Source organism: Lactuca sativa, chromosome 7 (genome assembly GCF_002870075.4).
Source record: "Lactuca sativa cultivar Salinas chromosome 7, Lsat_Salinas_v11, whole genome shotgun sequence".
NCBI classification, from domain to species: domain Eukaryota; kingdom Viridiplantae; phylum Streptophyta; class Magnoliopsida; order Asterales; family Asteraceae; genus Lactuca; species Lactuca sativa.
The window spans coordinates 78,027,937-78,039,990 of NC_056629.2; positions in this window are offsets into that span (position 1 = coordinate 78,027,937).

The following is a 12,054-nucleotide window of genomic DNA, read 5'->3' on the forward strand; positions in this document are numbered from 1 at the left end:
CTGCGACTCGCCGAGTTGTATGAACAACTCGCCGAGTATGATCTTGATCTAGGGAGATTGCCTTGAACTCGCCGAGTTAGGGCATTGACTCGCCGAGTTCCTTCATGGATGAGTTGAGCTTCCAACTCACTGAGTCACACCCCGTGACTCACTACTCTACTCGACACAACGAAAAGGGGACAAACTCGGAGACTTGCGAGCAGACTCGCCGAGTCGCTACCATGCAGTCTCTATATGGTCAATTTTGCTTGAATCTAGCTTATGCTATCCAGAGATCTGGGTTCCTAGAGCATGAATAACACGTAAAGTTTCCAACTTTACGTGTAGATATTCACCAATGAGGGTTTTAGGGCTCAAAAAGCACCAAAAGAGTAGATCTAGGGTGTACATGCAACATGGATCCATAAAGGCAGTAGATCCAAGCTCCTGGAGCTCGATCTCACCTAGATCTAGAAGTTACCCAGCTTATTACGAGTCCACAAGCATACATAAGCTTGGACACTAATCAAAAAGGGCTTTAATGGAGCCATGAGTATGAAAACATGGGGGAAACGAGCCATACCTTAGTGAACACTCTGAGATTGCTCAAAGGTGCTTGACTTCCTCTTCTTCTTCTTGATCTCCTCTCCTTCTCACTCCAAAGCTTCAAAAGAACACACCAAAGGCTTCAAACTCACAAGAACAAGGGCTAGAATGTATGGAGACCTTCTGAGGGTGAAGGGGGCGGAGTTGGGGCGCAAATGGTCGTTTAAATAGGGTGAAACCCTTGGAAATTAGGGTTTCATCAGACAGTGCAGACTCGCCGAGTCGCCAACTTAACTGCGTCCCAAGTCTCGTCTCTACTCGGTGATTCGGGCCTCCAACTCGCCGAGTCCAAGGCCAATAATACAAAATACTCAGATAAATCTTACATACCAGGAACCAGGTGCTACAGAAGGCTCCCCGTTAGCACATATCAAGATTTGGGGTTGTGAAGCTTTTGTTAGATAAAAGACTCATGAAAAAGCTTGAACCTCAAAGTAAATACATGGAAAAGTTTTTAAACCTTTTAGCATGGAGAATTCTAAGAAAGGAGAACTGCCTATACAGAGTAATAGAAAACTGAGTAAGACTTAGAGCTCGAGTACCGATGTAGAGATTGCAAAAATAAGTAGTGTTCCATATGCTTCTGTCATTGGATCTATCATGTATACTATGACATGTACTCGTCCTAATGTGGCTTTTGCTTTGAGCATGATCAGTCACTCTCAGGAAAATATAGGTAGAGCTCATTGGATAGCAGTTAAGAATATTCTCAAGTATTTGCGAAGAACTAAGGACTAGGTCCTTGTGCTTAGTGGCAGTGATACGTTGAGAGTAACTGGGTATAGTGACACCAATTTTCAAACAGACAGAGACAACTTCCATTCACAATATAGCTTGGTGTTTACCTTGAATGGAGGAGCAGTAACCTGGAAAAGTTCCTTACAGGAAATAATGGATGATCCTACCTGTGAATCAGAGTACATAGCAGAGAGTGAAGCATCAAAGGAGGTAATTCGATTGAAGAACTTCATTGGAGACCTTGGATTTATTCCAACCATCAAGGAGCCAATGTAAATTTTCTATGATAATGAAGGAGCGGTAGCCTTAACTAAGGAACCGAGAGATCATGGAAGATCAGGACATATTGATAGAAAATACCATTTCATAAGGCATAGATAGAAGGTGACCTCGTTGTAAAGATGGCTTCATCTAAAAAGAATCGTTCAGATCCCCTCACAAAGGGTTTGAGTAGGGTCAAGCATGCTCAACATTCTAGGAGCATTATTCTGAAAGATGATATTAGTTTTAGTAGTTAGATAGTTAGTTGAAACTTGTAACAAAGTAAATGTAATTGACTTTTGGTGATTAAATAATAGAGAATTATTTATAAGTTTGTTTAGTACCTTTTGTCAATTGTTTATTATTGTCATGTTTCATTTTTGCATGATTTACTTCCAGAATAATTTGATTATTCAAATTTCATATTCGTTTGTACTTTTGGAACTAACTAGTGAATTAAGATGAATTGATTTGTAGATTGTCTAAAGAGTTTTAGACATAGAAATGGTATTGCTAAAATGTTCCTGAATACTTTGAAATAGAGATTTAAGTATTGGATTAACCCACGCTCAGAGAATCACTTCATGGAATTTATCATAAGTAATTCTGAGACGATAATATCTTATAATTTTTAAATGGAGATATATGAGTTATGGTTTAGAAATTAGTTGTGCATTGATGATACATAAACGCATCAGTAGCTTGATGTTATAAAACGTATTTTTGTGCATGATTTGATCAGTAAATGGTGCAAGCATATAAGTTAAAGTTTATCTGTTCATTTTTCCTTAATGGAAAGAGCAATATCTTTGGGCCCCTTGGTGATTTGATGTTGACTTGTAGTGTTGGACCCGACCACGACTTAATTGATGTGTTCGATTAGAAGTTCTATTTCATTACAAATCCGAAATCGGGAAACAAAGTATTAGGAAATGAGATTGGCCCTATTTCATGTCTCATGTCCAAATGATATCTTGTAGAACGGAGAATTATATGATCACTTATCTTACAATGCATAAGTGACTGGGTCAGAGTTCGAAAACAACTTTTGGTAGCTATAATTTGCTCATTAATTTGGAAGCTATACTGGCAGTTATAGTTACTGACTTATCCAAGCAGGAGACTGTTGGATTAGGTGTCTAAGCCCATAACTATAATGGATAAAAACTTGAATTGATAGTAGAAAAGTCCTTTTGGGTTGCCCTCAAACTTAGCAATTGGACAAAATTATTTTTGAGAGAAAGTTGATTTATTATTTGATTAATAACAAATCAGAAATTATGTGTATTTAATTTTGGGATTAATTGGATTGATTAAAACTGCAGGGTCTATTTAGTTATTTATTGAAAGTTGAGGAAAGAAGCCCATGGACCCCATTGGATGAGGTGGACGAAAATTACTTGGTCAAGCCCAAGGAATTTTTTCCAAGCCCATTAGATGAGGGGAATGGGTTGCTTAGTCACTAAGCAATGGTGTTTAGCGTGTCCTCCTTAAACCCTAGCGAGATCTGGCCGAAAATCATCTCCCCCCTCTCCATAATCCTTAGTTGCTGGTCTTGGGTGTGAACCATCAGAGGCACAACATTTCTGGTGCTAGTTGCCAAAATATTTGAAAAACGATTCAAGGTTGTTTGCATTAAAAATCGTCGAGGTAAGTTTCTTATTTTATTGAATTCAATTTTCTTAAGAAAGGTTTGTAGGATGATAAATCATAGTATGTTGCCTATATGTGTAACATCCAGGATTTGCAGGTATTAATATTATTTATTTTATTGAATAATGGGCTATTTTTGGTTTGGGCCAGGATAGTTGGGCCTTAAGATTTTGGCTGAGAAAGACATTACGCGGGGCGTACCATGCCGGGTACGCGCAACATACTCAAAAGGATGGGGCGGGACGGCCATACACGTACACCCAGTATACACGCGAAGGTTCTAAAATCCTAATTTTTAGGGTTTGATCCCTATTTAAAGGACCTTACGCCTTTGGTCCAGCCTCCCTCTCACCCTTATACAACCATCGTGAAAACCCTAACCCACATTTGTGTATTCTTGTGACTTGGAAGCCACTTGAGAGCATTTTAATGTTGTTTTCGTGTTTAAAAGTGAAAGGAGTTTTAAGAAGGAGCAATGATTCAAAGGGAGCTTGTAGATCTAGAAGATTAGCACCATTTCTGACTCATTTGAGGTATCAAGCTTCAAACTTGATCATTTCATGTTTAGATTTGATTGTGGGGTGTTTTGGGTCACTATTAGACTCCATTGTTCAGGTTTCCTGAGTCTTGATAGTTTCAGAACATAAGAGCTGTCCTTTTGGGCTCTTAGAAGCAGTTAGAGTAATAAAAATCAAACCTTGATGGTTAAGCCACAACCATGCAAGTCAAAAATGGATTAAATCTACGTTTTGGATGTAAAGAATTAATGGATTAAGTCAAAAATGAAGTCCCAAGGAAGCTTGCCAGTATGCTAAGCGTATACATTGGTCAACTCCCCATTTTGGTCAAGGCCAGCATACGCTGGGCGTACGTGCCAGGTATGTCACGCATACGCTTATAGAGTGGTTTTATTGGGATTTTTAGGCCTTAGGGAATTGACCTGGTCGATTGGGACCCGTGGACCACTGTGGAGTATAGTTCTGGGCATGGGAATTTGCAATTATAAGTATTGGCCCTTTTCGGCCACTTCAGGCCATTCGAAATTATATGATTTTGGGCTAAGGATCTATTAGACTTGCGAAAAGCCCATTTGAAGGGTTGGGCCCAATTCAGAAGATTGTACCATTAGTGGGCCCTTAGGGAGCCTTTGATGGGCCATAGGTGCATTGGATGTAATAAGTTAGCATTGGGCCTTATGAGTGGTCCAATTTAGGCCGAGGGGGTAAAATAGTAATTTTACCCTAAGTAGTGTTATAGATTTTGATTGAGTGTTATTATGATTATGGTAGCTAGGAGTCATCGGTGCAGCTGTTAGAGATTACTTCCCGTGAGATTCGACATTCAGCTTTACGAGGTGAGTTACCTTCCAGTAGAGGTGGGTCTAAGGCACCAATACCGGCCCACCAGTAGGTGATTATGTATAAGATAGTTGTCTTTGTGATAATTGTTTTATTTGCCACTATCTTATATGCTTTATGTGGTAGGATGCTATGTCATATGTGTTAGTAGTAGGGTGAAATAGTCCCCAACAGTTGGTTGAGATAAACCTACGGGTAAGTCAAGCAACCTAGAATGGCTTGACATAGGTAAGTCAAGCACCCTAGAATGGCTTGCCCTAGGTAAGTCAAGCTCCCCAGAACGACTTGAAATGGGTATGTCAGGCACCCCAGAATGGCCTGGCAGTATGGTTGTTATATGGTATGTGGTATGATTGAACTCACTAAGCTTTGTGTTTACGGTTTTTCAGTTTTGGTTTCAGGTACCTCTTTGTCGAAGGGAAAGGAGTTAGCACGGTAGCAGCGCATCACACGCACATATGATTTCTGCTTGTTGAGATCCATGGGATTGTACGCTAACATTATTATTATTCCACGACATGTTTTATGATATTTGACTTATGAGATTATGGGTTGATATGATATTGATGACGTTTTTATGTAAACACTTTATAAGTTACTTAATTAAAAATTAAATTTTTGGTCGTGATTTTTGGGGTGTTATAAGTTGGTATCAGAGTCTTGGTTTGAGGGATTCGGGCACACTCTCGAGTGTGTCTGAACTCAAACTAAGGACTTGGTAGGAAAATTTTCAAAAGTAATATCATTTTTATAAAAGAAATTGAAACAAGAAAAAAATCATAAAAGAACAAGGTGTGTGATGCGTGTGATCGGCCGAGCTCAAGTAAGTTTTCCCCAAGATACCCATACATTTTATGTTATGAGATGATATGATTATGAGAACTGCATGCTAGATTAGGGCTAAGGATCCAGGAAGATGCCTTACGTGCTTGTTGTATGTGCTTAGTAAATTTCATGCTAGAACTTATTAGACAGTGATATGATGGCCTGAATTTGACATGCTTGGTTTGGGAACTCAATTCCCGAATGCTGCTTGCTTCGTGCTTTTTAGAAGTTCTAATTATCTTTAATTAACTAGTAGACGAATACATTAAGTTACATATTATGAGGAATAAATAATGGTATTCGCGAGCTAGTTAGGGAGAGATAACATGGACTTTTATGCAGCTGATGGCAGAGAGTAGGTCGAAGATTTACCCTAGGGTAAGCCTAGGATGAGAATAGTGCAGCGAGTAGTGGTAGTAGGAGTGACTTGGTGAAGTGAATGCAATCCTTGAGGAAGTACAGATAGATGTGGCAGGTCGTATGGGCCCGTACTACAAAAAGCAGAAGATTCGTACTCGAGTCAAGGAGGGACGATATAGAACTAGGGAACGTGTAGTATGTGAGACCTTCTGAGGTTATGTTTGTGCCTGACTATTATGTGTTTTGTTTCATAATGGTGATGATTACGCGAAACGGAGGAGGAGGTTCAAGTTTAGGATTAGGTTCAGGATCAAGTGTCGAGCAAGTTGATGAGGGACTACGTGATTTCATTGCTTCTGAGATCACTAGGGGCATCCTTGAGTCGACCCCGGTGATTTTTGGGTCGATCAAGGAAGAGATTATGGAGCTGATGGAGGATCGCCTCAGGGCGTTTAGGAGTGACACGGCCTCTAGGCAGTCAGGATCGCGCATACTGTCCTTCAAGGACTTCAGGGGTTGTGGTGCGCCAGACTTTCACGGGGTAAAGGACCCTATTGTTGCCAGGAGGTGGATTGCAGACATGGAGTCTGCTCAGTTGACTAGCTTCTGCCCTGAGGGGTCGAAGGTTCGGTACGCTACAGGATGCTTGAGGGACAAGGCTAGAGTTTGGTGGGAGTCAGTTGGTGATTCTTTGGGAGCCTCATCCATTGAGGCTATGACTTGGTCAAACTTTATGACCCAGTTTAGGGCAGAGTTCGTGCCGGCTATGGAGCTTTAGTAGCTGGCCAGGGAGTTCCTTGATATTAGACCGACGACAGAGATCGGGGCGGAGATTACCGCCAAGTTTAGGGAGAGGGCCTTATTGGTGCCTTAGTATGCAGGGGATCATGAGATGCGGAAGACCCGCTATCATGACATGTTGAGAGCTGACATTTGGAAACATGTCAGCTAATCGACATGCCTGACATTGTATGATATGATTGCGAGGGAGAGGGAGAGGGAGATTGACATTGAGTTCCTTCGGAAGAGGAAGGTGGAGACTAAGCAGGTTATAGGGGTTTTTGGGAAGAAACCCAAGGGATCCGACACTAGGTCGAAGGGCCAGCCGGGTCAGGGCCAGTGCAGGAAATGCGGCGGGCTGCATGAAGAGTTTGTAGATTGGGATCATCAGGATGCTACAAGTGCGACAAGACTGGGCACTTGGGCAGGGATTTTACTGCCCCTACCCCCACCTTTCAGACCTCATACCTGATTTGCTTTCATTGCAATCAGAAGGGCCATAAAAGGCCAACTGCCCTAGATTGACATTGGCATTGCCTGTGGAGGCGCCAACGCAAGTGACCCTACAGATTACTGATGGCCAGCCGGGCAAGACAAAGGCTCTAGTGGTGAGGAGCTGAGCCTTCCAGCTGACTACCGAGGAGGCACACACTGCACCCAATGTGGTGACGGGTCTGATTTCTTCTCCCTAGCTCTTATTTTATGTCAATTATAATATTTATGTATATGTTTTATGTGTTGTTTAGGATCATTCCATGTGAAGGGTATCCCAGTTCAGGTATTGTTCGATTTGGGGGCTACCCGACCATTTGTCTCTCTTGCCGTTAGCAAGAGGTTCCATGAGTCCTCGAGCATGTTGGATTGCCCTGTAGAGGTCGACATTGCTGACGACCGGTCAATTCGAGCATCAGAGGTTTTCAGAGATGGTGTTTTGAGGCTGTTCGAGGAGCGCTATCTGGTAGACTTGGTTCCCATACCATTGCGTGGGAACAAGTTCATCATTGGTATGGAGTGGTTGAGCCCTAATGGGGCAGTGATCGACTACGACCAGTAGTTGGTTCGGGTCAGGACCACAAGTGGGGGAGAGTTGGTGCTCAGAGCGAAAGGCCACATCGCGGGCCAGCTTTTTGCTCAACAGTGAGGGCTAGGCGTTACCTTCAGTAAGGTTGCGTCAGATATGTCACCTATGTTGTGGATACCTGAGAGGAGGGAGAGGCGACCGTGAATGATGTGCCAGTGGTGCGGGAGTACCAGGATGTATTTCAAGAGGACTTGCCTAGGGTACCTCCGGAGAGGCGGGTGGAGTTTATGATAGACCTAGTCCCGGGTGTGGCTCCGATAGCCAAGGCCTCGTATCGGTTGGCTCCTCTGGAAATCCAGGAGTTTTCTACACAGTTGCAGGAGCTGTTAGACAAGGGATTCATAAAACCGAGAAGTTCAGCCTGGGGAGCCCGATTATGTTTGTGAAGAAGAAGGACGGGTCGCATCGAATGTGTATAGACTACCGGGAGCTGAACAAGGTAACGGTGAAGAGCCGTTACCCACTCCTGACGATTGATGATCTTTTCAACTAGCTTCATGGGGCATCTTAGTTTTCCAAGATAGATTTACGGTCAGGTTACCATTAGATGAGGGTTAGAGATGAAGATGTACAGAAGACTACTTTTCGGACTCGCTACGGCCACTACGAGTCCGTGGGGATGCCCTTCGAGCTCACTAATGCTCCTGTTGCATTCATGGACCTCATGTTATTGCTTTCGCTTCGAGGCAGCTGAAGCTTCACGAGGCAAACTACCCGACACACAACTTGGAGTTGGGGGCGATTGTCTTCACCCTCAATATTTGGCGACACTACATGTATGGGGTCCGATGTACCATTTACACGGACTACAAGAGTTTGAGGTACCTCATGGATCAACCGAATCTGAACATGAGGCAGTGTCGGTGGCTAGATGTAGTGAAGGATTATGATTGTGAGATCCTCTACCATATGTCGAAGACCAATGTGGTGGTTGATGCTCTTAGCCACAAGGCTGCCCTGATCAGAAACATTTGCCTACGGATGACAGTAGTGACTCTAGTGTTGGAGCAGATTTGAGAGGCCCAGTAGGACACTATGATGGAGGACCGTCGGAAGAGTGAGCGTATTGTGGGGCTGGTTACCTCCTTCGACTATGATAGCCATGGGTTATTGACTCTACACCATTAGGTGTGGGTTCCGTATCATGTGGGTGTGCAACAAGTGCTGATGGAGGAGGCACACAAATCCAGGTTCTCTATTCATCTCGGGGCGACGAAGATGTACAGAGATCTTCGTCCCAATTACTAGTAGCCCTGTATGAAGCAGGATGTAGCCTGGTATGTTGAGAGATTCCTGACCTACAGGAAGGTCAAGGTCGAGCACCAGAAGCCTCATGGCAAGACACATCCATTGGATATCCATATGTGGAAATGGGAAGATATTACCATGGATTTCATCACAAAGCTTCCCAGGACCGCACAGGGGTGGATTCGATTTAGGTCATCGTGGATCGGTTAACCAAGCGTGCTCATTTCATTCCGATCCAGGAGAGTATCTCGGCCGAGAAGTTGGCCGATATCTACATCCAATAGGTAGTAGCTCAACACGGAGTGCCAGTCTCCATATTTCGGAAGAAGTTTCACGACGAGTTGGGTACTCGTCTACACTTTAGCACCACTTTTCACCCGCAGACGGATGGTCAAAGCGAGCGGACCATCGAGACCTTGGAGGATATGTTGCGGGTGTGTGTCTTGGATTTCCGTGGTAGCTGCGATACCTATCTTCCATTGGCCGAGTTCTCCTACAACAACAGCTACCACGCGAGTATCGATCGTCCTCCCTTCGAGATGTTGTACGGGAAGAAGTGCAGGACCCCGATATGTTGGGGTGAGTTTAGGCAGAGGGTCATGGGGAGTACCGAGGTGGTAAGATGACGGAGAGGATCTAGCCAGTCTGGAGCAGACTCCAAATTGCTCAGAGTAAGAAGAAAATTTCTACCGACAAGCATCGTTCGGACCTGGAATTCCAGGTCGGGGATATGGTTCCCCTGAAGGTGTCACCTTGGAAAGGTGTCATCCGGTTCAGTAAGTGGGGCAAGTTGGGCCCCAGGTACATTGCTCTTTTCAGAGATGTAGCCCGGGTGGGTAGGGTGGCTTATAGGCTGGATCTGCCAGCCGAGCTTAGCCAAATTCACAATACTTTCCACATCTCCCAGCTACGGAAGTGCCTAGTAGACAAATTTGCGGTGTGCCTCTCAAGTATATTCAAGTGGATGACAGCCTGAATTACATCGAGCGACGGAAGTGTCTGGTAGAGCTGGTAGAGATGGTGATGGTGCAGTGGCAGCACCACAAGTGTTTGGAATTAATGTGGGAGTCAGAGGATGAGATGAGGGAGCACTACCCCGAGCTATTTTCTGCAGCAACAATGGACTTCGAGGACGGAGTCTACTTCAAGTGGGGGGGGGGGGGATTTTTAACATCCAAGATTTGCAGGTATTAATATTATTTATTTTATTGAATAATGGGTTGTTTTTGGTTTGGGCTAGAATAGTTGGGCCTTAAGATTTGGGCTGAGAAAGACATTACATGGGGCATACCATGCCAGGTACACGTAGCGTACAAAAAAGGATGGGGTGGGAAGGCTATGCACGTACGTCCAACGTACCAAAGGGTACGCGCAGCGTACACACATAGGTTCTAAAACCCTAACTTTTAGGGTTTGAACCCTATTTGAAGGACCTTATGCCTTTGGTCTAGCCTCCCTCTCACCCTTGTACAGCCACCACGAAAACCCTAACCTACATTTGTGTATTCTTGTGATTTGGAAGCCACTTGAGAGCATTTTAGTGTTGTTTTGGTGTTTAGAAAAGAAAGGAGTTTGAGGAAGGAGCAAGGATTCAAAGGAGCTTATAGATCCAGAAGATTAGCACCATTTCTGACTCATTTGAGGTATCAAGCATCAAAATTGATCATTCCATGTTTAGATTTGATTTTGGGGTGTTTGGGGTCACATTTGGACTCCATTGTTGAGGTTTCTTGAGTCTTGATAGTTTCAGAACATAAGAGTTGTCCTTTTGGACTCTTAGAAGCACTTAGAGTAATAAAAATTAGACTGTGATGGTTAAGCCACAACCATGCAAGTGTTAGATGGACATAAAGCTTGTTAAAAGGACCAAAATCATGTTTTCACCCCAACCATGCATGCAAGCACATAAAGTTTGCGACTTTATGGATTAGGAGGTCTTAAAGGACCTGGATCTACATTTTGGACGTAAAAAGTTAATGGATTAACTTGCAGATGAAGTACCAAGGAAGTTGGCCAGTATGTTAAGTGTACACCCTGGTACGTTTTGCGTACTTGGTTAACTCCCCGTTTTGGTCAAGGCCAGCGTACGCTGGGCGTATGTGCCAGGTATGTCGTGCATACGCATGCAGAGTGGTTGTATTGGGCTTTTTAGGCCTTAGGGAATTGGGCCTGGTCTATTGGGCCCCGTGGCCCACTGTGGAGTATAGTTCTAGGCCTTGGAATTAGCAATTAGAAGTATTAGGCTTTTTGGTACACCTTGGGCCATTCGAAATTATTTGATTTTGGGCTAAGGGCCTATTGGACTTGTGAAAAGGCCCATTTGAAGGTTTGGGCCTAATTTAGAAAATGGTACCATTATTAGGCCCTTAGGGAGCCTTTGATGGGCCATGGGTGCATTGGATTTAATAAGTTAGCGTTGGGCCTTATGAATGGTCCAATTTAGGCCAAGGGGGTAAAATGGTCATTTTACCCTAAGTAGTGTTATAGATTCTGATTGAGTGTTATTATGATTATGGTATCTAAGAGTCATCGGAGCAGCTATTAGAGATTACTTCCCTTGAGATTCAACACTGAGTGTTATGAGGTGAGTTACCTTCCAGTAGAGGTGGGTCTAAGGCACCAATGTTGACCTACTAGTAGGTTATTATGTATGAGATGGTTGTCTTTGTGATAATCGTCTGGGTTACCACTATCTGATATGCTTTATGTGCTAAGATGCTTTATCATATGTGTTAGTAGTAAGGGAGAAATAGTCCCTAGAAATCGGTTAAGATAAACCGACGGGTAAGTCAAGCACCCTAGAATGGATTGACATGGGTAAGTCAAGCAGCCTAGAATGGCTTGACCTGGGTAAGTCTAGCACCCTAGAACGCCTAAACATGGGTAGGTCAGGCACCTAGAATCGCCTGTCAGTATGTTTGTAATATGGTGTAGTATGATGGGGGAACTCACTACGCTTTGTGCTTACGGTTTTCAGTTTTTGTTTTAGGTACCTCTTCGTCGAAGGGGAAGGAGCTAGCACAGTAGCAGCGCATCAGACATACATATGATTTTTGCATTTTAAGGTCCATTGGATTGTACTCTGACATTATTATTCCACGACATGTTTTATGATATTTGACTTATGAGATTATGGGTTGATATGATATTGATGACGTTTTTCAG